Raw genomic sequence first — 26,351 nt, forward strand, 5'->3', positions numbered from 1 at the left:
ACTTGTCACATACAAGGAATTCTTAATGCTATCATCAGCAGATTTCTCATCAGAAGGTTGTGAGTTGACTTATTCAAAATAGTACCAGGAAAGAAAAACCTGTCAATTAAAAATCCTGTATCCAAAAGAGCTTTCCTTCAAAGTGAAAGAGAAATTAAGATGTTTTCAGATAAACAGAATTGGAGGGAGTTCATTTCCACTGCACTTTGTACTAGAAGTGTAATTTAAATAGCATTCTGAGCTTCTCTTTTAAAAATATGCAAATGTTACATTTCAGTAGAATCACATATAAATGGATAGCAGAAGTTTACTGTAACTAAAAATAAAAACTACAGCTATAGTAAGAATATGTTTTGTTCTCATTTTGGTAATAGTCACAGTATTTTAGGTAGACTGTTACTTGTAAACAAGAGACAAATAATGCCTTTAATCATTTTATTTAATTGGGCTTATAGTGTCAAGAAGAATATTTCAGTGCAGGAGTATATGGAGATGGCTACTTGTTTTTTGAGTAATTCTGTAGGCCAGTGATGGAGAACCTTATAGAGACGAGTGCCCAAACTGCAACCCAAACCCAGTTATTTATCACAGTGCCAACCCTGCAATTAAACCTGAATATTGAGGTTTTAGTTTAGAAAAAAGATGACTCATACATTAACATCTTTTTGTCCTAAAAGAAAAATAACATGTGTGCCATAGGTTTGCCACCACTGCTTTAGGCTGAAAGTTATACCTGGATTTTTTTGTGATTTTTCTATGTGAGCCTATATAGCTAATTTAGCTTAATTTTCTCAGATTTCTTGAAGATGTATATTAGAATAAGGAGTAGAGTTAGTTGTCCCCCCAACCACCCATAGTGCTAGGGATTGAACCAAGGGCTTTCTCATTGAGCTACATCCCCAGTGTTTTAAATATATTTTTTCTTTTAAACATTTTGAGACAGGGTCTTGCTGTATTACCCAGGCTGGGCTCAGACTTGGGAGGCTCCTCCAGAGTGCTCAGATGACAGCTACCAGGCCTGGCTAGAATAAGAAGTACATTTTATTCATTTATTTACTTACTTATTTATTTTTGTACTGGGGATTGAACTCGGGACCTTGCTCTTGCAAGGCAGGCGCTGGTACCACAAGAAATACATTTTAATATTAGAATGGCCCTTCTTTTTTGAGTAATGAGGTTACTCTAGTAGAGATCTTTTCTTTTACCAAAACTAGTGCTTAGGAGTTGAAATAACTGGAAGATTTCAGTCTATTATTCTCCTTTAACATTGTTACCAGTGTTGGTGAGCTCATAAGAAAACACTTGTCAGAAACTCTTTTAAATATTGGGTTGGAAATATGGCTTAATTGATAAATAATTAATGGTGCATAACTATATTTTTTGCTTGTCTATTAGTAGGAATGATGTTTCAGAAACTAATGTCATGGCTCTCTGATTGGTGTGACAAGACTGCCCAGAATAATAATGATGTTACTTCATATAAACATCATAGAACATTATGATGTAAATGCATTTTTAAAACTTTTTGAAAAACAGTTGCTTGAGATAAAAAGGGCAGGCCTTGTGACAAACACATATGCTTGTAATCCCAGCTACTCTGGAGGCTCAAAATTAAATTAAAAGGGCTTGGGATGTAGCTCAGTGGTAGAACACTCCACTAGTGTACATGAGGCCCTGGATTCAATCCCCAGTACCAAAACAAAACAATTTTGCAATATCAGGTTAGGTAATTATGTGATATACTGGATGATAAAAGATTAGTGATGACACAGGTAGTCCAAGTGAAATGTCTAAGAAGGCGCTGATCAGAGTTGGTAGTGAGAGTGACATCACAGTGGTAAAATTAGACAATTCATGAGTTGTAAGTTTCCTCTCATTGTCATTCTCATTTTGAGGCAGGAAATAACTCTTTTGTGTTACACTGCATTTGTGGGATGTATGTGTGTCTGTGTTGTGTGTAGGCTTCCACCTTTAAATGACATGTTAAGAAAACATATTTTACCTAGACCTTTTGGGGGTTGGATTGATATTTTTCTCATCATTGTAATATTTTGGGGTTAAAATTTCTAAATCGTTGGGAAGGACGTTCATCCAGATTAGATAAGATCCTAGAAATTCTGGATAAATTGTTTGTAAATGGCAATTTTTTCAATGGATTCAGTTCAGTATCAACATTTAATTTGTGACTTAAAAAATTTAAAATATATCTGTATAAGTGTAATTGATCTATCCTTTATATTAGACACTCAATTTTATTATCGGGATTATGGTAAACTATACAATGAACTGATAAACTTTATATAAGGATGACACATTTGTAGGCTTTAACCTCTAAAAGTAACTTTGTTGTAAATGACTTTTTTTCTCCTAGTACTGGGGATCCAGCTCAGGACCTTGCACTTGCAAAGGCAGACACATTGCCACTGAGCTAAATCCCCAGCCAAGGCAGACACACTGCCACTGAGCTAAATCCCCAGGCCCTGTTGTAATGATTTTAAAGCTGTATTTTTCTGGTCTCTGGTTTGGTTTTCTTCAGATATTCTTCACCTTCTTGGATTAGTTTTGGTCATTTATGCTTTTCTAGAAAATAGCCAAATCTCTATAGATTTTGAAGTTCTTAAATGAAAATTATACACAGTATAATGTATATTTAAAAACCACCCATCTTGCCCTTCTCATTTATGATGGTTCATAGAACTCATCTTTAAATATCAAGTGTTCTTGAAGATGTCATAGTGAAGGTCATTGCTGGAACGCTATACTTGAGATTTTGTTCCTCATAAAGAAGTAGACATCAGGTAAAGAGAGGTGTTTTGGAGGTGGAAATGGGCAGTATCGTCAGGTGTATTCTCCTGCGAAATAAAGCATGAAGAGAAGAAAATATTCCCAGTTTTTAATAGTTTCTTCTGTATGGTGGGATTCTGGGTGTTTTTTTCTAGCATTTCCTTCATATTTGCACATGCTTTCTACAAAGAAAGTAAGGTTGGAATAGAAATAAGCCTGGTCTTATTTGCTATGACAGTGTGTCTGTACACATAAATTCTCTCCCCCACTTCTGTTGGCAATCTCCCATATGGTTAAGCAAATGAGGATAGAAGGAAAATCAGTGTTTCCTCATGATTATTTCAAACCTTTCAATGAGAATTCTGAAATAGTCCATTATAAGTGCTAGTTACACACATGCTGATGTGAACACTTTTGTTTTGGAAGAATAATCTTTGCTTATTGAAGAGTGAGAGAGAAAGATCATAGTATTTTTCTTTCCTAACAACGAAAGTGTTGTTGATTCTTCTTCTTGTTCCTGCCAAGAGAGCATCATTCTCACTTTTTTCTCCTTTTCCAGAAGAGACGGAATGCTAAAGAGAGAAAGGTGAATGGAACAAAGTTAGAATAAAGAGCAGTGTTCCTATCCTGGAGACCTTGTGTAGTTTAGGATTAGGGATATAGCCATTGGGTATTCTATTTCAGAATTAAGTGCAATGAAGTCTTTTGACGTTGATTTATTTTTTAAACTTTAAACAACTGCCTCGCAAAATTTTAATCTGAAGTCTTTTGAAAATTGATGAATTCTCTATAGGATCTCTTTGTAACTATTTTATTAGAACATCAGACCTTGCAAAGTATCGATGTCTTAATTGTATTCTATCAATTTCTGTGTTTATACACATATACGCTGAAACCTCATTGTTCCCTGAAATTTTTTTTCATTACTTCTTTTCACATACTATTAAGGAAATTTAAGGTGTTTTTTTTTCCTTTAATTTTTACGAATACACCAAAGCTTTTTGAGTGGCTTATAATTCTGGAGACTCTCTTAGAACCAACTGCTTTAATAATATGTTACAATGAGAAAAAGAGTTACAAACATGGTGGTTGTTATATATATATATATATATATATTTTTTTTTTTTAAATTTCTGTTGACTAGAATACAGTTAAACAACCTATTGTGTGATCTGCCTATGAAGCAAATTAGCACAGATGAGGTTTAAGTAAAATGAGGGAGAAATCAGGAAAACAGGATGAATGAAAACCCAGGATTAGAAAGATTCAGAGAAGATATTTTACTCAAGGTGATGAAGAGGTTTCCCTCCTCACTCTCCCAAAGTAATATGGCAGGAATTTTGAACTTAGGAAGTAAAAGTGGACTCATTAGTTGACCCACAAATTAACATTCTGCTTTGCATGCAAAGTCAAGTTCTTCTAAGTAGGCAGTTGTATGTTATACAATGTAACGTATTCAAGTATATATAAATATAAATTATAGGTTCTTATGGAAAGATCGACCAGTCCAGTTTAGAGGTCTTGTACATGTAAGATATGAGCAGAGCCAACAATTAACTGATTAATTGAAAATGTTAATTTAGGACAGAAAATTGATATATACATTTCATAGTCATTTGATTTTTCTTTTTTTTTAGATAGGGTCTTGCTATGTAGCCCAGGCTGGCTTCTAACTTATGGTGATCTCCTGCCTCAGCCTCCCCAGTGCTAGGATTACATGCATGCACTACCATGCCGACTTATAATCATTTGATTTTTAAATTTAAATTCACTGACTATTCACTGCTCATCTTTCTTATGTAAATAAGCTATAATGTTATTTACTGTTTCTAATTCCATTGTCCATAAAGGACTTAGGCAGTTGCAAACCAAACTGAATATGGCATCCTACTTGAATTTTAGATTTCTTACAGTTTCTCTTTTCCTATTTTTAGACCTTTACCTTTCTGAAGCTTTCAATGTTTTCCCAAAACATTGATCTTAGTTTTCATAGAAATGCCCTTTTTTGTAGTTGCATTTCACAGTATTTAATTAAATACTAAATTATGTAATCACAAACTGGCATAAAAGTGATGAGAATGAAGACAAGCATATATGTTTAATTTGGAAAAATAGAATATGAAAGGATACTGCTAATGGAATAGTGTATTTGATTTAAGCATTTAGTGTGCAGTAGGCAACTATGTGTTTTAAAGAGGAAATGAAGAGCTAGCCCATAAATTGAGTAGAGACTAAGCCTATTTGAGGAGTTTCTGCTGTTTAATTTAGCTGATGCCTGTATTATTCTTAGGGATAATTAGCTATTATATGCCTTATGGTCAAGGCTGTTAACAGTAATATCTGGTGAGGTGAGTTATGAAGGAACTAAATATACATATCAGTATGAGAAGAGAGCAACAGGCAATCTGGTTTCAGAGCTTGTGCATGTAACCACTATGCTGTCCACCGCCAATTGGTTCCCTTCTGGGAAATATTAGCCCTCCACTCAATGTCTGTAATATAACAAGTAGACAAGAAAGAGATCATGCATATAATTCTTTATATTCTATATATTACTGTACTCTAAAAATAGAGTATGTACTATAGTGTTTTCAAATATCTCTAAAAGAATTACCAAAACTGATATTGTATTAGAATAACAGTAAGTTAGTGAATTAGTAAGAACAGAAAGTACACAAACCATTATGCAGATTAAATCCAAATAGAATTATGAATTGATTAATAAAACAAACTAGTTGATAATTGTTAGGGATGGATACAGTCATTTGTTTTTAATTAGGTTTTGGGGTCTTCTTTTTTAATTTAAAATTTTTAATAAATGTGGTTTGTTCACAAAATGCAAAAAAATACAATAAACACAAACATACATTTTCAGGTACACTACCTCCCACCACTTGGCAATGATGATAAAACCACAAGATCTATTCACAATCCTGAAGGATCCAACCATATGATTATCATTTGTTTTTGAAATGCCAAATTATTTTGGAGAAATTGATGTGAACATGACGGGAAGCCCCTTAACTTTTATATATCCAAATGAAATCATTTTTAAGAGTATCCATACAATATCAGAAGGCCCTGTTAACTTCATTTGTCATTACATATGTGATCTGGCACCAAGCCACAATGACTCTATGTTTCAACACATACACCGAACTGACTTTGGTGGAATTTGTGTTTGTTTAAATCCTATGTGGACCAAATTTGAGTAAGCTGAATTTTTAGTAACAAATGATACAAATTCAAATAAATTTAAACTAAGTGGTAGTAATTTTTATAATTTTATAATTTCTTCTTCAATGTACTACTTAAAAAACATCATGCACAGTATGGAGCATAAGCAGAGTCAACATCCGTAAACAACCAGAAGAATTTATAGCACCAACATTTTAGCTATAACACAAAGGCTGTCTCAGTGGTCATATGTCGACCAACCTTTCAAAAGCACTGTTTTCATTTAATTTCAAAGTACTTTCATTTGTGTATTGTTTTCTTTGCTCTTAGGATTAGCTAAATAAAACTTTGGCAAAAAGAATACTATCAAAACACCATTCTGAATTATTCTGAACACAGTGCTTTTACATTTTTTGTTTTGATGGAAGTATAAGACATAATATGGTAGTGATTAACTGGAAAGAAAAGTCAAGTCTACTTCTTAAGGAATTGAATGCTCTTGAAAGTAAATGAAAAAAATTTTAAGTTACTCATGGCATATTTGAGTAACCAATATTTATTGCATTTGGCCACTATATATTAACTGCGATCTTGTTACCTTCATTAATTTAGAATGTGAAATTTCATTTGAAATACTGGGTACACGCACTCAGCCATTTGTATCTTAAAGGGTAAGTTTTGTACTTCTAAATAAACTCTGACATTCACAGTTAACTATAGCAATGCACAATAAGCACAAAACATCAGTTTTACCAGATAAGGAAGTACAGTTTATGAAATTTAGGATTAACTATTGAAAATGCAAGTTTCTTTTATTTTTTATTTTTTAAATTAAGTTTATCGGTACATTTTAGGTATACAGTACAGTTACATTCATCATTGGGATCTTGTACCACAAGTTTTTTTTCTTTTTTGGTACTAGGGATTGAACTCTGGTCCTTGTGCTTTCAAGGCAGGAGGCGGAATCACTGAGCTAAATCACCAGCCCCACAAGTTTCTTTTAAAAATACACAGTCATACACAAACACATGTGAACATGTGTGCATGCACATTAGCCATGAAATCTGAAACTGTGATATTGCAGTGCAAAAACCTCAATATGAGGTAATTTTAATATAATAACCACTTGAAAAAAAATCCACACAGTGGCACTCTTAAAAATGATAGTTTTCCTGACAATTGCTGGCTGACAAGACAATGTGGACTAAATGTTTCTAGCTGTTTAAACTTGTCTTATTTGGACATTTATTTCTCCTTCATCATTTGCTTCTGATTCAGCAACACAGAAACGCATTCATCAGCCGGGGATTTAGCTCAGTGATTCTGCCGCCTGCCTCGAAAGCACAAGGACCTGAGTTTGATCTCTGGTACAAATAAAATAAAATAAAGGCATTCATCAATGTGGAAAGGGAAAATTCCCACAGCCAACTAACAGTTCATATATTCCAAGAAAAATTTTCTTCTAGGGTTTAGAAAGAAATTAGGATACCACAAGGTTAAAACCATTTTACCAGATTTTGAGTAGAGGGTTACTTTTAAATTTTTCTGTTTAATTCTAAACTTGTAGTGCAGCACCTCCTTAGTGGAAAGGTGGGAACCCTATGAAAGATAGTCTCAGTACAACATAAACTGTTTTACAAGTGCAAACTCTTTCACAAAGGTGTTTTGGGTCAGTATTGAGTATTACACGTTGTTCCTTAAATAGAAAATTTTGTAAATGAAACCTAAATTTTCAAAAAGTAAAAGCGAACTCTCACAGATAAATATATTTAACACCAAGGCCCAAATTAGTAAGAAAGTTATGAAAATACCACTTTGGCAGTGGTGTTTCTTGTACTGTGCTAAGGAAATGAGAATACATACTTTGGAGAAATACCTTCCCCAATGTCTGATCCTGCCAAATGAGCTCAATAGAAGAAAAAAAGGAAGAAGACTTATCACCAATTCCAAAAAGTTCAGGAAATATTGGATCATAAGACAAATTGAATAGAAAATAGTTTTCTGCATTGTATCATCTCCATTCATAGAAGGAGTTTTGTTGGAAGTATGGAGTACATGTCTTTGATCTGTTGAGAAGGTTCTGTTCTACTTCTAGGCTCCTGATAGCTTTTACCATGAACAGCTGTAGAATTTAGTCCAATACTCTTTCTCCAACTAGTGACAGGATCATATGGCTTTCTCCTTTCCTCTGTTAAAATGATTACTTTTGGGGGTGGATCTTCCAATGCTGAACCAACACTGCCATCCCTATAATAAAACCACTTTCTACATACTGCCAGATCTGACTTCTAAGAGTTTGTTTTGTTAAACAAATTTCTATCTGTGTTCATACTTTTTTCTTCTATTATCTTTATCCAGTTTTAGGATTAGCACAATGTTGATTTCCTAAAATGAGGGGAGAAGTGTTCCTTCTTTTTTCTGCTTTAAATGTTTGATATAATTTATCAGTTAAAATGTATATGAGCCTGCTGTTGTCACATAGGTAGGTTTTCAAGCTAGGAATATACTTTCTTTAATAGGTGCTATTCAAATTTTCTATTTCCTCCAGAGTTAGTTTCATTAATTTGTCTTCTAAGTTACTTCTTAGAAGTTGTCAAATTTATTTCAAAAAAGATTTTTGTAATATGCTTTCCATATCCTTTTAAATTCTGTAAAATCTGTGTTAATGTCTCCTAGATCTTAAAATTTTAATTTAAAAAATGTATAACTGATATTGTGTAACAGGAAGAAAAGGTCTAAAAAAGCAGGGGAATTGGGAGGGGTAGGGGAAGGGGAAAAAAAGGGAAAGGAAAAAATATGAGAAGAGGAAAAAAATGGAAACAAAGTCTTTGCAAATAGGGAAGGGTGGAGGGGGTGAAGGGCGGGTAAGGGAAGGGGGAAAAAAATAAGAACCAAGAGACTCATGTAATGGTACAAGATCCCAATGATGAATGTAACTGTATTTTATACCTAAAATGTACCAACAAAGTTAATGGGGGGGGGGGAGAGAAAAAAAGAAAATAGCTTTCTGTATTAGATAACAATTTAGTTAGAAAAAAAAAGTAAAATATAAGTGCATCACAAACTAAACCAATCTATGTATCATATTCAACTTATGAGTTATCAAAGTGCAATCTACAGCTCTCTGCATATCTTAAAATTTCCTGTTGCAATAGTTTAAAATCAACAGTGAGGGCCAGGGATTTAGCTCAGTGGTTCCTGTGGGCTGCCTTGCAAGCACAAGGTCCTGAGTTTGATTCCCAGTACCAAAAAAACAAAACAAAACAAAAAATCAACAATGAACAACTGAAAAGAAAAATATATAGAAAACTATGCTTCATTTTTCACAATAGCACTAAAGAGAAACAAAGGTACCTTTCTATATCTTAATGTGAAATGCTAAAATAACAGTGGTTTCTGCTATGATAAGAGTCATTCTGCATGAAACTTTAATCTTTCTATATAAGAATAAATTTTAAAATCCAGAACTAGAGAAAATAGCAAACTCCTTTACATTTCTTCTATGCAAACTAGGTTTTATGCATTTCTTCTATGCATAACTAGTTCATGTTAGTATTTCCGATTAGTGTAAGCCATTAGTTTAGGAGTCTGGACTGAAAGGGCCTTTTGCTTGTATATTAACTTAAAAGTAGTATAGGATCCTCTAGTTCATAGAAAGAAATAGAACTGGCTTGACTTTCTCCAGAATCTGAGTTGTACAGAGCATCAGGGAGCTCTGTGAAACCATATGCCAGTTGTTCATCTTCTGTATCTGATCAAACATAACAGTAAGGGTTAGAATATTCCTCATCTTCAATGCTGTTGAAATCTTGAGGAGTATATAACATCCCTGGGTAGTTCTACTAATCAAGTCATTTGTGGTTTTTAGGGAGGTTTTCCTAAATGCCATCAGATGCACGTGTGAAAACTTTGAATACTTGAAGCGTTGAAAGCCCAGGAACTCTATAGCAATCTTGCAGCTTTTCATCATCATAGCATGACAGTTCTGATGAAGGCAATCAGGTGTGATGATAAGTAATAAACCGTTTAACACTAATAATTCATGAGCTTTCTTGCAGCAAATCCATCGCTGGTAGGGTGATGGAAGATAGGAAAGGAGCAGAGAGAAAACCACCACATAGAAAAGCTCTCCCGGAAGAGAATCAATAGGGTTTTTCAGCTGCTTCAAGAAAGCATCTGTCACATCCTGTGCAAGCTGGAGTGGTTGCTGAGGTTTTAAGTTCAGGGAGTCACATTTATATACACTCTCTACAGTAGGTACAATGTCTATGCCGACAGTTAGAAATTCTTCAAATTTCAAAAATGGGTTAAAGCAGCTGCCAACATCAAGTAATCTGATCTTTCCTGAGGCTTGTAGCAACTCAGTTATAAATTCAGGGTTTGTAAAGTTGAGGTAGGTTAAATGTCCTTCAAGTTTAGAAGATTCGTGCATGTTTAAGGCTGGAGTGGTCTTACTGGTGAGTACAGCTCTTTTTTTCATCTATTTCAAGTGCTTTTCTCTTTCCACTATTTTGAAACTATTCTCTACATACACTTATATTAGAGGTGGAACTTTGCATTCAAATAGAGAATTTATCTTGTTATTTCACAAATAGTAAGTCATAAAATTACAGCAAGATCTACAGTACCATTCAATGCGACTTCACCCTCACAAATTTTTGCCCAATGATTATCTGCCAAATTTCTCATTGTGATGGCATATTCACCAAGTGTTCCCTCATCTTCCTAGTGTTCTCTCCAGGTCTTATCAAAATCTCCACTTCTTGGTAGTTCTTGCGGAGCCACTGGTGGATGCCCTTCACCACCCCGAAGAGCTTCTCCTGCTCTAGCTTTTGCTCCTGTTCCAGGCGGCCGAGGGCTCAGGCCCAGCACTGCTAGTGAGCAGCACGTTGGCAGCCGCCCTAGGCCCCCAGGGTCGTCTTTCTTACAGGAGTTGTTCAGCCTAGTCTTCAGCCTGACTCAGTGCCTTAGGAAAAGGAAGGGTAACTATCTTTTATCCCAAAGCAGCATAATTTAGGCTCTCAAGTCAGACTAACAAGTGTGTCCAGCCCATGTATTTTTTATTTCATTTAGAAGCTGTGTGACCTCAGGCTGTAGTTACCCAACCTTTCTTGTCTCAGTTGCTGCATTATAAAATAGGAATTAATATCTATCACACGGAATTCCTGAGAGAAATAAGTAAATTCATGGAAAGTTCTTATCATAGTGCTTGTTAGTAAGTAATCAATAAATGATAGTTACCATCACCCTAATCAACCTTGAAAAAGGAGAAGAGTGAGGTGGGTGTTGAAAATGTGCCCTAAAGGATGAATCTGAGTTGTGTAATGCTAAAGAATAGGTACAGAAATAAACAGGAAATCAGAGAACAAGGGAAGGTATATGTGAAGAATTTTTGTGTGGTCCAGAATAGTCATAGTTTTGGGCTTTATCCCTTATTCATAAGAAGATAAATACTGGGTCAAGGTGGAAATAAAAAACTAAGCTGCAGAAATGAAATAGTGATGACAAATGATAAGTTAGCAGAAATATAGTGGGGTAAACATAAGAATGCATTTTCTGCAAATTCCCAGTAAAATACATGTACTTGTAACAATCTAGTTGAGAAGGGGAAGTGGTTTAAAGATCTGAAGAGGAATACTACCAATTGGGAAGAGATCTTTAAAAGTGTAAGAGACTATTATACCCTTAGTCCTTATTTACACTTTCAGTTTCTCACACCAGAGAAACTATTCGGTATTTACATGTGTGTCCTATTTATTTCACTTCAGAGTATCACCTTGATGTGCATCCATTTAGCTATAAATGTCTAATTTCTCATTCTTTATGGCTGAGTAGTATAATAGATAATGTGAAATAGGAAGAAAAGGAGCAAAGGGGAAGGGGAAGTGAGAGGGGTAGAGGAAAGTAAATAAGGGAATGGAATTAATATGAAAAAATGAAAAAATGGAAACAAAGTCTTTGTAAATAGGGAGGGGTGGAGGGGTTGAAGGGAGGGTAGGGGAATGGGGGAAAAAAAATAAGAACCAAGATAGATTATGTAAAGGTGGAGATTTCCAATGAGGAATGTCAGCATATTGTATTCCTAAAATGTACCGATAAAATTAATTTTTTAAATAAGCCTTTCTGCATTTCTTCCCTCCCTACCTCTTTCTTCTCTCTCTTTTTCTTTTCTTTCATCTTTTTCTTTCTATAAAAAAAAGTGTAAGAGACTAATTTTGCTAGCAAATATTGGCGGGAGGATCTCTGTGAGGCCACCCTCGGCCATTTAATAACACTTCAAGGCCAGCCTGAACTACGTAGTGAGACCTTGTCTTAAAACAAACAAAAATTGACTAGAGACATTGAAGAATCTGATTATCTTTCTGCACTCCACTTTGTGCCCTTTCCCCCTTAGCTCCTGCCCTCCAGCTATGCTGATCTTTCCAGGCCCCTCACAAACACTGTTGTCTTTCACACCAGGACCTTTGCATCCTATTTGTTTTGCCTAGTATTTTGGAGCCATGTTTTGAACAGTTAATTTCTATTTATCCTTGGATTTCAACTCAAATTTTATGTTCATGGGGGAGCTTACTAAATCTTCACAGAATAGGTTTGGATTTCTTTGCCAAATGCTCTCATAGCTCATTGTACTTTCTTCCTACTAACTCTGTTAACAACTTTTACTGGTTGTATCTGTCCCTAACCTTCTTTGAGGGTAGTGTTAATTTTCTTTTTTGAACTGTGGTACATAGCACATAGAGAAGTACTCAAGAACCTGCATAGCCAAGTAATTTTTCTACTTCTTTCTTTAATTATGAGGATTACAAACCCATTCTTTTTGTTTTTTTCTCTGTCTCTCAAATATCAAAACAAACAAAAACTCCACCCAAATGGTTTTATAGATCTATTCTTCCAGGCATTCTAGGAAATTGTTTTCTAAATTAAACTGTTTTCCAACATACCAGATATAAATTCAGAAAGCTATTCAGTTCATTTTTTCCCAATCTCAAAGTTGTCAGAGCTTCAAAAAGTAGTATTAGAGACCTATTTCAGTTAGGAATATGGCTGGGAAAAGCCAATATAAAATTTTAGCAAATGAGATTCAACAAGATATTAAATGAGATTCAGTGTGCTGTAATCAAGTAGAATTTATCCATTGTGTAAAACAATATGGATGATATTAGGAAAATGAAAAATCACATGGTCATCCTAACTTATGCCAGAAAAAGTTTAATAAAGCTCAGCATTCCTTTTTTCAGCATCCTTTATTAAGTCTTTAACAGTAAGGATGAATATTTCTTTGGTTAAAAAAGTTCAAACCAATAGCCAATATCAAATATTATGCTATATGGTTAAATAGTAAAGATACTTCTGTGAAGTAGAATAAAACGAAGCTTACTAACACAACACTGTTAGTTGCCATTTTTTTGGCAAGTTCTGGGCAATGCAGTAAAACAAATTAGAAGCAGGACTTTTGGAAAAAAAGGAGATGCAATTCCTATTATTTGCAGGCAGAATGAGTGTACCTAGAAATCAAAAAGAAAATGAAAAAGCATTAACATTAGTAAATGACAGAAATTAATATGAAAATGTTGGATAAAAGATAAAGTTGATGATTTTTCTGTAGCACAATAAATTAGCAAATATAATGAAGAATGCCATATGATAGCATCAAGGAATATCTTAATGAAAAAATATGGCAAATACATGAAGAAAATTATAAAATTCTACCAAAAAGAATAAAATTTAAATGAAAAGTTGTACACGATACTCAGTGGGATGAAAGTAAGGATGTTAATGCTTTCAAAATTGCTTAATTGATTTCACTGTGGCAAAATACCAAAAATATTTATGTTGAAATTAGACCAGAAGATTTACATTAACTAGAAGAGTAAATGTATTATAAAAACAAGGTTTTCGGTGAATCACAATTAGAAGGAAATAGTGTTACCAAATACAAGGTTTAGTAAAGCAGCAATTTGAACAGTGTATTGCTAAAGAACAAACACATTTGTATAAACCCAGAAATTAATGTGTACTTTCAGAAAAACGTAATAATCAAGAAATAAGTTTCATAAACCAGAAGATACACAAATGGTTAATAATCACATGAAAGGGTCAATATTATTCGTCACCAGGCAAATACAAATTAAAAACACAGTGAGATACTTACATCCTCCGTACACCAATCAGAATGTCTAAAGTTAGAAAGCCTGGTAGTACAACTGTTGACAAGGACATGGAACCCTCATGCACTGGTGGTAAAAATGGGAAATGTTATCTTCCTTGGAAGCCACTTAGCAATTTTTTTTAAAAGTTAAAGATATACCTAATGATATAGCCAGGGCATTCTGTTCCTAGGTATTTACCCAAAAGAAATGAAAAAATGTTTACTCAAAGACTTGTCCACAAATGTTTGTATCAGCTTTATCCACAATAACTCCAAAATGGAAACAACCAGTAAGTACATTAACATGTGAATGGGTATATAAGTGGTTTATGTTTTTAAGGCATACGGCACCACTCAGCAATAAAAGCGAATGAGCTATTGATATGTGCACAATGTGACTGTATCTCAGGATCATTATGTTGCATGAAAGATGTCAAGGAGGACTTCTTTCTGTAAGAGTCCATTTATTTAAATTCTAGAAACAAAACTATAGTGATGGAGAGCAGAACATTGTTGCTTTTCTGAGGCCTGGAAAAGGGCATGAGAAATATTTGGGGCGCAAAGGAAATGTTTTATTTTTTGATTGAAGCAATAATATCCTAGTTACATACATCTGTCAGAACTCTTTGAATGGATGCTGTTTATTATACGTCTGTATGGATGTATCTCTCATCCACCACTCCAGTTTGTCAGTGTATTCTGTTAGCTGTGCTACTGGGATGTATCCAGCATTCAGTGACTTCTTGTTACTAACAGTACTACTCCACTAGTCTAAGTTATGATTGTTTTTTGTTTGGACAATTGTGGTCTTTTAACTGGTCTTATGACTCCACTATATCTGTCTTCAGTTTTCCGGTAGCTAGCACCATATTAAAACAGGTCACATCATGTCAATCTTCTGCTCAACACTTTACGTGATGGCCTGTTTATAGTATAAACCAGGATCCTTACAAGGGCTTAGAGGCACTGAAAAGATCTACTGCTGCTCTCCACCTCATGCACTCCAGCTACATTGCCTGCCTTCCCTTTTTTTGAACATGCCAGACAGGCCCCTACTTCAGACATTGATCTTGCTGTTGCCTTCTCTGTAGTATTTTTCCTCTAGATGTGTAGTTGACTTATTCCATTCCCTCTTTCGTATCTTTACTTACATGTTACCTCCTCAGGGAGACCCTTCTTGACTTCTTTAATTAAAATCACCACGTAGTCCCTACTTTAGTCTAGGTATCCCTTCCTTGACTTTTTTCCTTGGTACTTATTACCAGCTAACATACTGTTTTACTTACTGCTTATTTCTTTTGTTCATTGTCTTTTTCTCTCTCTAGTATGTAAGCTCACTGAGGGCAGGAAATATTGTACTTCCTTCCCCGCCATCTGTTTTTATATTGCCCAGTACACAGTAGATGTCCACATGTGTTTGCAGAATGAATGAAATGCTTTGACTTGCTCTGCACATAAGTCAAGCTAAAATCAAACTCACTAAATAGAATGGATAAACTTTTTTTTTTTTTGGTAGGGGGGGGCATCAAACTTGGGTCCTTACGCTTGTGAGGCAGGTGGCAGAACCACTGAGCTAAATCCCTGGCTGGATAAACTTTTGAAACAGGTTATTGTGCAGTTGCTATTCTTTTCCTTGTTTGATGGATATTTTTCATCTATGATATGAAATTTTAAGGAATTGATAAAGTGGGAGAATTACTTTGATATATGGTGCTTTTTTCTTTTTTGTAAAATGAGGTCAACAGGCTGAATGATTCCCAAAGTTCATTTTTTGTTTTGTTTTTGTTTTTTTGAGACAAGGTCTTGCTATGTAGTTCAGGCTGGCCTCGAACTTACAGTGATCCTTCTGCCTCAGGCTCCCATGTGCCAGTTCCAAAATTCATTTTTTAAATTTTTTTAGTACCTGGGATCGAACTGGGGACCTTGTGCTTGCGAAGCAGGTGATGGCACCACTGAGCTAAATCCCCGGCCCTCATTTTTATTTTTAAAATCTGTGACACTCCTTAATTTAAGACATTTGTGGGTTTAAGATGCTGAGAAAACCTTTCATTTCTGTAAGTGGAGATATTAATGCCTTTATTTCCTTCACTCCTTTTTTAAAAAAAATTCTTATAGCTCTAGAACTCTGAGTTTGTCAGGGAAGAGGTTAATGCTAGAGAGAGGGTAATGGCAATTCAGTGACTAACTTTTATTTATTCTAGCAGTTGGTGTGGGAGGGGAAAAACATTTCAAGTGACTAAGAATGGCCAGGCTATAACCGGGGTAGAAATCTGGACATACTTTTCTTTTGTCCACTGATAAAGGAGTTTAATGGAAGTTTTAAATTTTGTAAATGTAAGTCAGAAGAGAAAGCAAAATTTGATATACTACAATTTGTAGATAACAGTGTCTTTATTTTATAGATAGGTGGAGTAAAAGTTTTTAATGACACTAAAATGTTGCAGATGATACTGCTTCTCTTTCTTTGGGTCGTATCCTACCTAAAGTTGCTTTTACTGAAAAGTGATGTTTTCATCAACTAAAAGCAGTTCTTTTTATGGTTTTAAGTTTCAAGGTAGTAATGGTGGTTGGATTAGAGATGTTATGTTTTACCTATCCATGTGTATTAGGATGTGTTACTGGTTTTGTATGCTTATACTTCTATCAGTTGTTGTTTCACTAATTTTGAGAAGCATACAGTGCTGGTGTCCCTAATGGGTTTTGATTAATGTATCACTTTTTATAAATATGCTTCAGAGGATTTTTTTTCACCTTAAGAATTCAAAAGGAGCAAAGTCTAAGATGTTTTCAGTACACCAATATTGTTTAGTTAATATATCTAGATGTTTATAATAGCTAATCTGTTGAGAATTTAAAAAATAATGATGTCAGCAACACATTCACAAATAGCAGTGTACAACTATAGGTTGTTTTTCTGGTAGAATAGATATTTTTGAACTAATTCATCCTAAAGTTTTCCAAGTTCTCTTTTATTTATTGGGTTTTATTTGCTGAAAGTTGATTGGGTAGTCTGCAGTCATGCTCAGGGGAAGAGAAGGAGCCTGACTAGCCCCTACATTGTTTTAAGCCATTTTTCTTCTTTTCAGTGAAACTAAACCAACATGAATATTGACAGAGATCAACATTTGGCAGTTTCTTATTTGGTTGATATTTGTAAACAGGCATTTCTTTTGGAAGAGGACATTGGAAGAGGGAAGAGATACTATAATTTCTTTTTTTAAAAAATACATCTTCAATTTTCCATTTGACTTTTACAGATTTCACATATTGATATTTGCATCTGAGACTATATGACATTAATCAGTTGATACACAGACATTTCTATTCTTTGTTGGGTAAGGAATACTTGGAGTTAAGCTGGGATGTGGAGGTCATGTGCTACCAGTAACATTTCTCTCATTTGTTTTCACAAGGAGTTGATGGTAATTTTTATGGATCCCTTTTTTATCAATTAATTGGCCAATATTTATTGAGTACCTATTAATTGTTCCTGTCCTCAGTGAGAGGAATACAGTAATGAGTGAGATAGTTTCTGTCCTTAAGATTACATTGCAGAGGCTGGGGATTTAGCTCAGTGGTTCCGGTGCCTGCCTCGCAATCTCAAGGATCTGAGTTCGATCCCCAGTACCAAAAAAAAAAAAAAAAAATTGGGTTGTATTTACCAAAAAAAAAAAAAAAAAAAATTACATTGCAGAAGGGGTTGAAAGAAAATAAATTGTTTGTAAATAAGGTAAATTAACGATTGATAAAGATACTGTTGATTAATATGAAAGTTAAAATAGATATTGGTTGATTGTGAATGACAGGATTTGTTTAGGTAGATTCAAAGGAGACTTCATTGAAGAATTAACATTTGGCTTAAAACCTGAAAGATGAGGCGGAGAAAGTTATAAGAGGACCCACTATAAGAGCGTTCCTAGCAAAAAGAACTACCACGTGGCAATAAACTTAGTATGTTTTAGGGACAAAAAAGAGGCCAATGTGCCTAAAGAACTATGAGGGAGGGGCTGGGGATTTAGCTCAGTGGTTCCACTGCCTGCCTCACAAGGACCAGAGTTCGATCCCGGTACAAAAAAAAAAAGAACTATGAGGGAGGTGAAGAGAAAAAGAGGTAACACTGGAGAGGCAGTCAGGGGCCAGATCACTTAGAAACTTGTGGGCTGTAGGAAGGAGTTGGGATTTTCAAAAATGTGATGAAAAACCTTTAGTGAGTTTGTTTTTTGTTTTTTTGGTACAGTGGAGCCAACTCAGGACCTTGTGCTTGCAGGGCAGGCGTGGCGCCACTAAGCTAAATCCCTGGCCCGAGAGCTTTTTTTCTTTTCAATCTGTGAGAAAGGTAGACAAGAGGAGGACAAAAAATGGAAGTAGAAAGACGAGGTAGGACAATGTTGCTTGGGGCAGTGGCTTGGGTCCAGATGTTAGGAGGAGAGATTCGGGGTATGTGTTGGTGGTAAAGCCAGCAGAACTTGACTGATACATAGGCAGGGTAAGAAAAAAAAGTTGAGAATGACTGGAGGTTTTTGGTTTGTAAAAAATGCATAGTGGTGCTGTTTATGGAAATGGTTAAGTCTTGCATCTGGAAGAGGAGGTTTGGGTTGATAACATTCTTGTTTGGGCTGTATGAACTTTCAGTATACCAAGAAAAATAGTCATCATTTACCATCTGAAACTGCTATATCTTTTTTACTGTCAACTTTTATATTTTGTTACTTTACAAATAATTTACAGAAGTATATGAGAATGAAAAATAACTATTAGAAATTTTAATAATTTAAACATAACAAACACAATTTTATTCTATATTTTTGTGGTTTTGAAGGCAAATACATATTCCAAAACAGGGAAAAGTCCATTGGCTATAATTAATTGCCCATTCACTGCCACACATAAACTTGAACATAGACATGATAAGAATACTGATTTCTAGATTTAAAATATATTGCTCTTGTTATGTCTTATCGTTACTTCTTTTTTCATTTTCATTATCAAAAGCCAATACTTTTGGAAACTTTAATGGTTGTTGTTCTGCTGAAGAAAAAATGGCCATTTTGGAAAGGATTTTTCTTTTCATATATCTTAATATAGATAACAAAGCTTCAGTATTTGTCCATCTATGACCTTTACCATGTAACTTTTGCTGTATGTACATCATGAACAGATGAAAGAATGGTACTGCATATCCTTTTAGGTAAATAGGGTGGCCTAGGTTCTCATAACATAGTATGTGATTAGTTTTTGTTGAATGACTGACTGGCTAAGTACCACATTTGTTTTTGTATTTTAAAATACATATTTTGCATTCATTGCTTTTTAAGTTTGAGAAAATTCACTTAGTTCCATTATCTGAGGATTCATAATCTGAGTTTTTAGTACCTCTTTGTATTCATTTAATAAATACAAAATATCTTTCTTTTGTCATCTTCTTTTTCTAATGAATGGAAAATAAAATATTCTGAGTTCTCAACTGTATTCACTGAAACCCTCAGAAATACAGGATAGTATCTTCAGACTTCTTTTCAAAGGATGAGGCAATACTTTGGGGAATATAATAATAAAATCAAAAGATAGTATAGTAAGTAGTGCAATATCTTTTTAGTCAATTCCATTATTCTTCCATTCTCTTATTGATATAGCTCTTTCAAAGTATAATTGAAAATAGATAAATAATGATGAAGTAATTTCAGGGTAATGATTTCTAGATATAGAAAAAAGGTCATTCAGGCCTCATAATATATTTTAGATTTATAAGAGGATCTAATGCATTTGTATGGTAATTGCAAGAAAAATGAATTTTTCTATTTAAAAAATAAGTAAAAATTCACTTTGCTTTTTGGAAGACCTTTAAGAAAGAATAAAGATCATGAAATAGCAATCCTTACAAATAGAACTGCTCAAAAAAGAAGAAAACAAAACTCTAGTCCATTGGACCCAGAAAATACATGTCACCAAGGGATAAATTTGAAAAGTTTATTTATTGGCTATCACAGTGGAGATGTGGGGTAGTGGTTGTCTTTTGGGTGTGGGTTTTTTTTTTGGTACCGGGGATCAAACTCGGGACCTTGCGCTTGTGAGGCAGGTGCCGGAACCACTGAGCTAAATCCCCAGCCCAGTGGTTGTCTTTTGGAATCTGGAGTTCAGAAGTGTAGACCAGAGATCCCAGTCTGAGAGTCAGCCACACATTTATGGTATTTGAAGCTTTGGGTCTAGATGGGATTACCTAGGAAAAGAGTGAGTTGAAAAGAGAAGAGGACCAAGAAGAGTGCTGGGCCTCTATTCTTCAGTCTGGTGTGGGAAAAATATCTAGATGGTATAGATAGGAATTTATGATTCACCTAGAGAAGAGTGTTTTAAGAAGAAAGGAGTAGTCAGTTGGGTCAAAGGAAAAAAGGAGACTTCTTTTTTTTTAAGAAATAAGGTCAGAGAAGTTTGACCATTCATTGGTTTCTTCCAGTAAAATAAAACAAAATATTTAAAAAGTGATTTTGATAATCTTGAGCAGGAGTGTTTTCTTCAAGAGGTGAGGCCAAAGCATGTTTGTATTTGGTTGAAGTGAGGAAATAGAGATAAAGCAATAGAGGCAACTTTTCAGTCAATTTTGCAATGAAAGAGGAGCCATAGAAATTGTAGTTAGTGTTGGTTTTTTTTTACATCAATTTAGGGGTTTAAAAGGAGTTGGTAAAGTGTTTGGAATTGGGGATATGAGCCAGGAGATATTAGTACCTTATATTAACACTCATTAATATTTCTAAGAACAGAGTAGGCCTTGCTGAATCATCTTTTTCTTTCCCTTTCGCTTTCTTTTTTGATGTTAAAAATTCTGCTAGGATTTTTACTTGCCCTTTGCTTATCAGAAATGTAAAACACTAAGTATGTGCTTGTGTGATTTTATGATGAAAATCAATAAAGAAAAATTGAAATCTTTAAGCAATTCCCAGTTTTCTGGAATACATTTAATGCTTTAAATGAAATGTTCCTACAGCCTAGATTTTCTTACTTTTGGGGGCATATATAAATGGTCAGAATTGCTATCTAAATGATAAGATGAGTTGAAATAGCACTTAATTTAGTCTAAAATTTGAGTTTAGCATATCATTTTATTATATCACCATTACTTAGGATTATGAAAAACAAAGGCTCTGAAAGATATTTTATAAGTTTAGAGCAACAGTTAAAATGGAGGAAGTCTTGAAAATCTTTACTGTAGGAAATGACTTAAAAATATCTTTTATTTTGTTTTGGTACTGGGGATTGAACTCAGGACCTTCCACTTTCGAGGCAGGCGGCGGAACCACTGAGCTAAATCCCTGGTGTTAAAAATATCTTTCAAGTGGACCAGTTTGGAGCATTCAAGACTTAAAACACTACTTTGAATATTTTTCTGTTTTCTTAAAAATAATGTTTCTCTAGAGAGTATAAAGGTTTTATCCAGTAAATTTGACTTCTGATCACTTCTGAACGTTTTCAAATTTATTACTTTATGTTTGAAAATTTTTTTTAAAGATGTAATTCTTAGGGATATGTAGTTATGCCATCTTCATTATTTTATGATTCAAGAGACTCAAAATACCTTCTTTACAACTCTTCAGCTTTATTCTTTATTTTACTTGTTTGGTGTTAAATTCTTACTCCTCTGTGTTATATGTGATAACTCAATCGTGTGAGCCTGCTTAGATAAAATGGCTTTTTGGAACAATTCTGAGTACTATTTGTGGAAATCAGTGGCAGTTAAACAATCCAGATGTCTTTTGGCTCTTGAAATTTTCATGGTTGACTTCTACTAAATGAGATGTTGGATACAGAAATTTAGTATCAGTTGTCAAAAGTCTCTCCAGACTAATTTCCAAATCTAATTTCTAGAACTTTCCAAAGAAGAAAGATCTCAAAGTTTCTTAAAGTCAACTATTTAAAATACAAGCTCTTCAGTTGTGATGATGGCAGAATGGTCAAATTTGTTTCAGGTAACGTTTGCCAAAAAATTATTTTACAAGTTCATGCTCATATATTTTGTATTTAAACATTTACTTAGCCTCTTGGACTACAAATGCAGCTTCTTTGATTCTCCTCCAGTTCCTCCTATTGCAACATGTAACTTCTTCAGTCTTTAGATATTCCACAAAGTTAGAGAAAAGAGTCGTCTTCAGTGGATCGCTAGTGACCTACAAGGTTACATCATGAATTTTAAAACATTTTAGATTTTGGTGCCTGCCCAAGCCGTGGTTAGTTTCATATCTTCTGTAATCCTGAGTTATTTATAGTTTTCCTAGCAAACTTGCCGAAGCCTTTTCTGCTGGTTTTGCTTCTTTTCCATGTCAGATTGTCTCCCAATATGTCTGTCTGGCATATTCCTACTTATCCTTTACATGTCTGGTGAAAGATTACCTCCTAACTGTAATTGTTACACATCTGTCTTCTCTCTAGACCTGCAGTGCCCAATATATAATCAGTAGCCACTAACCGCAAGCAACTATTGAACACCTTCTAATGTGGCCACTACAACTGAGGAACTGAAGTTTAATAATCTAAATTAAATGTCAGTAGCTACACGTGCCTAGTAAATATAGCATAACACAGCTCATAGATTCTGTAGTCTGCCAATAGGTAAATGAGGGATGAAGTGGGTGAAGATCAGAATGTATATTTTCAGTGAAAATTTAGCATATGCATCAAGATGTATGTAACTGTAAAACACTTGCTGAATTTTGAAGATATATTACACAAAAAGAAATAATAAATTTGTCATTAATAATTTTAATTGTTTTTTCTTGCAGTACTGGTTATGCTAGGAAAGCACTCCAGAGCTGAGCCCTTTTCATTTTGAGACAGTATTGCTAAGTTGCTCAGGCTGGTTTCAAATTTATGATCCTCCTGCCCTAGGGTCCTGAGTACTAGGGATTACAGGAATGTCCCACCATGCCCAGCTAGTAATTTTAAATTTTGATTACCTATCATTATAGTATAGTCTGGATATATTTGTTTAAATAGAATATATTACTAAAAATAATTTACCTTTTTTAGATTTAGGAACCATTTGTGACAGTTATATTTCTATAGAAAAGTACTGTTGTGATAATGAGCTTCTTATGGGCAAGAACCTTATCTTTTTATTTTACTTTCAAGAATATGTCTTTCATAGTATATTTTTACATATTTTTTTTTGATATAAACACATCTGTAGGCAGAGGGAGAGAGATCTAAGAAGACAATAGTAGTAACACTTTTTTGAGACAAATTCTATTAAAAATTGAATATTAAGTCCCATAATAGCACTTGTAAGACAAATTCTATTAATAATCCACATTTAAAAGAAACTCAGGCCAAGATTAAGTAATTTAGCTTAAGAAACAAAAATATTAAGTAGTGGAATCAAAATTTTATTTCAGATAGTCTAACTTCATCATTGTACTCTTACCCAATCTGCTAAGGAGATGTAAAGTAATACAGTTTTGATCACCCATAATTCTTTACACCTGAAGTTATGACAGGATTTGTATGAACCAACTCTGGCCAGCATTGAACATAGGGACTATGATGATTTCTTTGCTTTCTCAGAATAAAGTTTACTCAAAATTTGCAGTCTGTTTTAAAATTGCTTTACAATTAAATCTCCATTCTTGCCCATTGGGCAAAAGCTTTTATGTTTATGCTTTTAGCAATTTTTTTGCTGTTGTTACAGGAAGAAAATGTTGCCACTGATAGAATACAAGTGAAAATTTTTGTTTGACTTCTGGGAAAATGAAATTGTTGCTTATATACTGGTCCCAAGATTCAAGTTTTCTTGTGTGTGAAGGAAGATTTCTGCTCTGTAGGAGATTTATAATGTTACTTCTGAAGATGAAAGAAAAGAATGTTTATTTCCGATCAGCTTTCTGTTAACATTTCCCTTGAAAAGTTTTAATATCTAATTGTAAATCAAGTATGCTATTATTCTGAATAAACCGTACTAAATGAATAGTCATGAAGCAACAGAGTATAATGTTCAAGGGAAAAGATACATTCTTTTTCATCTTTAACATGCTTCCACAAATTCCCATGTATGGTAGTTTTATTTTTTTTTTTCTGTTCACATGATTCTTTTTTAGCATTGACATACCTTTTGAGAATGCATACATTTGTAAGGGCATTCTGCCAAACTTAGCTTGAAAAATACACCATCAAAGATTAAGGAAATGAGGGACCGGGTATTTAGCTCAGTGGTTCTGCCACCTGCCTCCCAAGCTCAAGGATGGGAGTTCAATCCCTGGTACCAAACAAACAAACAAAAAAGATTAAGGAAATGAAGTAACTTATAGGCATTATCATTTTGTATGCAAAAAAATAGGCTTATTTCTCCTGCTTGGATAAATCTGAGCTGGCAGGCAATTCTGAGCGTTGGGCAGCTCTATTCCATACTGCCATCCAGGGACCTTGTTCCTTTTATCTTGTTTTACCATCGCCCGATGCGTTGCTCTTGTCTGTAGAGATGAATCTGAATCACCTCCGCCATCACCACCACCGCATTCACATGCTAGTATGTAGGAAAAGAGAAAAAACCAGTGGAAAACAAGTAGCTTTTTAATGCATATAACTTGTAGGTTACAATGCATTTCATCCTTGTATCCCATTAGGCAGAACATAATCATATATATACACTATCTGCAAGTAAAATGCAGAAATGCAAGTGTTATATTTTTAAAAGAAAGAATGATTATTGGAAGCCTATCAATCCCTGCCATGTGAATGGTTACTATTTATTCATCACTTATGTATGTCAGACATTGTTCTGGGTTCTTTGTTACCTTACTCAGAGCCCTCGTGAATGAGATGCATGGATTAACTAACTGTCTCCAGCTAGGTCATCTAAAAGGTAAGAAACAGAGTTGGGATTTGACTTCTAAATATAGATACAGTGTCATTTCTATCACACATACTTGGGAGATTAATTAGAATAGATCAAGATTTTTGAGCCAAGCAACTTGAAAGCTGTCATTAATAAAGACAAGCAAATTAAACAATTTTGTGTGGGATGAATATGAATTCACCTTAGGTCTTTTAAATTTAAGACATCTCTTTATATCCAAATGAAAATGTAGATGTCCATCAGCTCACATAGTAACTCCTCCTTTTTGGATATTTAAAATATCTTAGAAAATTTCAAATATACAATACAATATTATTAACTGTCATCACCATGCTATACATTGGATCTCCAGAATTTATCCTATATAACTGAAACTTTGTATCCTGTGACCAACAACTCCCCATCAACCCACCTTACCTTCTCACCCGGTCCCTGACCACTACCAGTCTACTCTGTTTCTACAAGTTTAAAAAGATTCTGCCTGTAACTGAGTCACACAATATTTGTATTTCTCTGCCTGCTTTATTTCCTTAGTATAATGTCCTCCAGGTTCATCTATGTTGTTGCCAGTGACAGGAATTGCTTTTGTTCGAAAGCCACGTAAGATTCCATTATGTATTAGCTTTGTATATTTTGTCTGATACAGTCTCATTTGTCTGTTTTTGCTTTTGTTGCCTTTGGGGAATTATATCCAAAAATTATTGTCCACACCAGAGTCTTAAAGGCTTTCCCCTGTTTTCTTCTAGTACTATGTTGTTGTATATGATGCGAAGTAACAGTCTGAACTCATCCTTCTACATGGGTATATCTAGTTTTCTCAACAACAGTTAATGAAGAAACTGTTGTTTCTGCTTTGTGCGTTGTTGATGTCTTAATGAAAGATCAAAAAAACTATACATGGGATTTATTTCCAGGCTCTCTGTTTTGCTTTGCTATAGGCAAGTACCATTGTCATTACTATAACTTTGTTCAGCATCATGCCTCCTCCATTGTTCTTACTCAAGATTTCTGTGTGTCCCCTCCCCCCCGATTTGTTTGTTTATTTTTGTTATTCCAGTGAATTTTAGCATTGTTTTTCTCTATTTGTGGAAAAATACCATTGTAATTTTAATAGGAATTGCCTTAAATTTGTAGATTGCTTTGAGTAGCATGGGCATTTTAACAGTATTAATTCTTCCAGTCTATGAACATGGGATATCTTTTTGTGTGTTTGTGTCATCTTTGATTTCTTTCATCAGTATTTTCTGTTTTTCAGTATACAGATCTTTCTTCTTGGTTCATTTTATTTGTAAGTATTATTATTTTTTAAGTGTTATTACAATTAGAATTATTTGCTTGATTTCAGTTTATTGTAGCATATAGAAATGCAACTGATTTTTGAATATTGATTTTTATACTCTGAAA

The 26,351-nt window shown here is 34.3% G+C and overlaps 1 protein-coding gene and 1 pseudogene across 3 annotated transcripts in view; one reads left to right on the top strand and one right to left on the bottom strand.

The window, feature by feature from the left end:
* Magi3 (membrane associated guanylate kinase, WW and PDZ domain containing 3) overlaps positions 1 to 26,351 on the top strand; it is a 259,223-nt gene that overhangs the window by 61,253 nt on the left and 171,619 nt on the right. The gene's annotated exons all lie outside the window — the stretch shown is intronic.
* On the bottom strand, positions 9,579 to 24,593 carry LOC106010094 (S-adenosylmethionine sensor upstream of mTORC1 pseudogene; annotated as a pseudogene).

Source organism: Heterocephalus glaber, unplaced genomic scaffold, assembly GCF_053883595.1.
Source record: "Heterocephalus glaber isolate CG9 unplaced genomic scaffold, H.glaber_assembly_v1.0 deba00001442, whole genome shotgun sequence".
NCBI lineage: Eukaryota > Metazoa > Chordata > Mammalia > Rodentia > Bathyergidae > Heterocephalus > Heterocephalus glaber.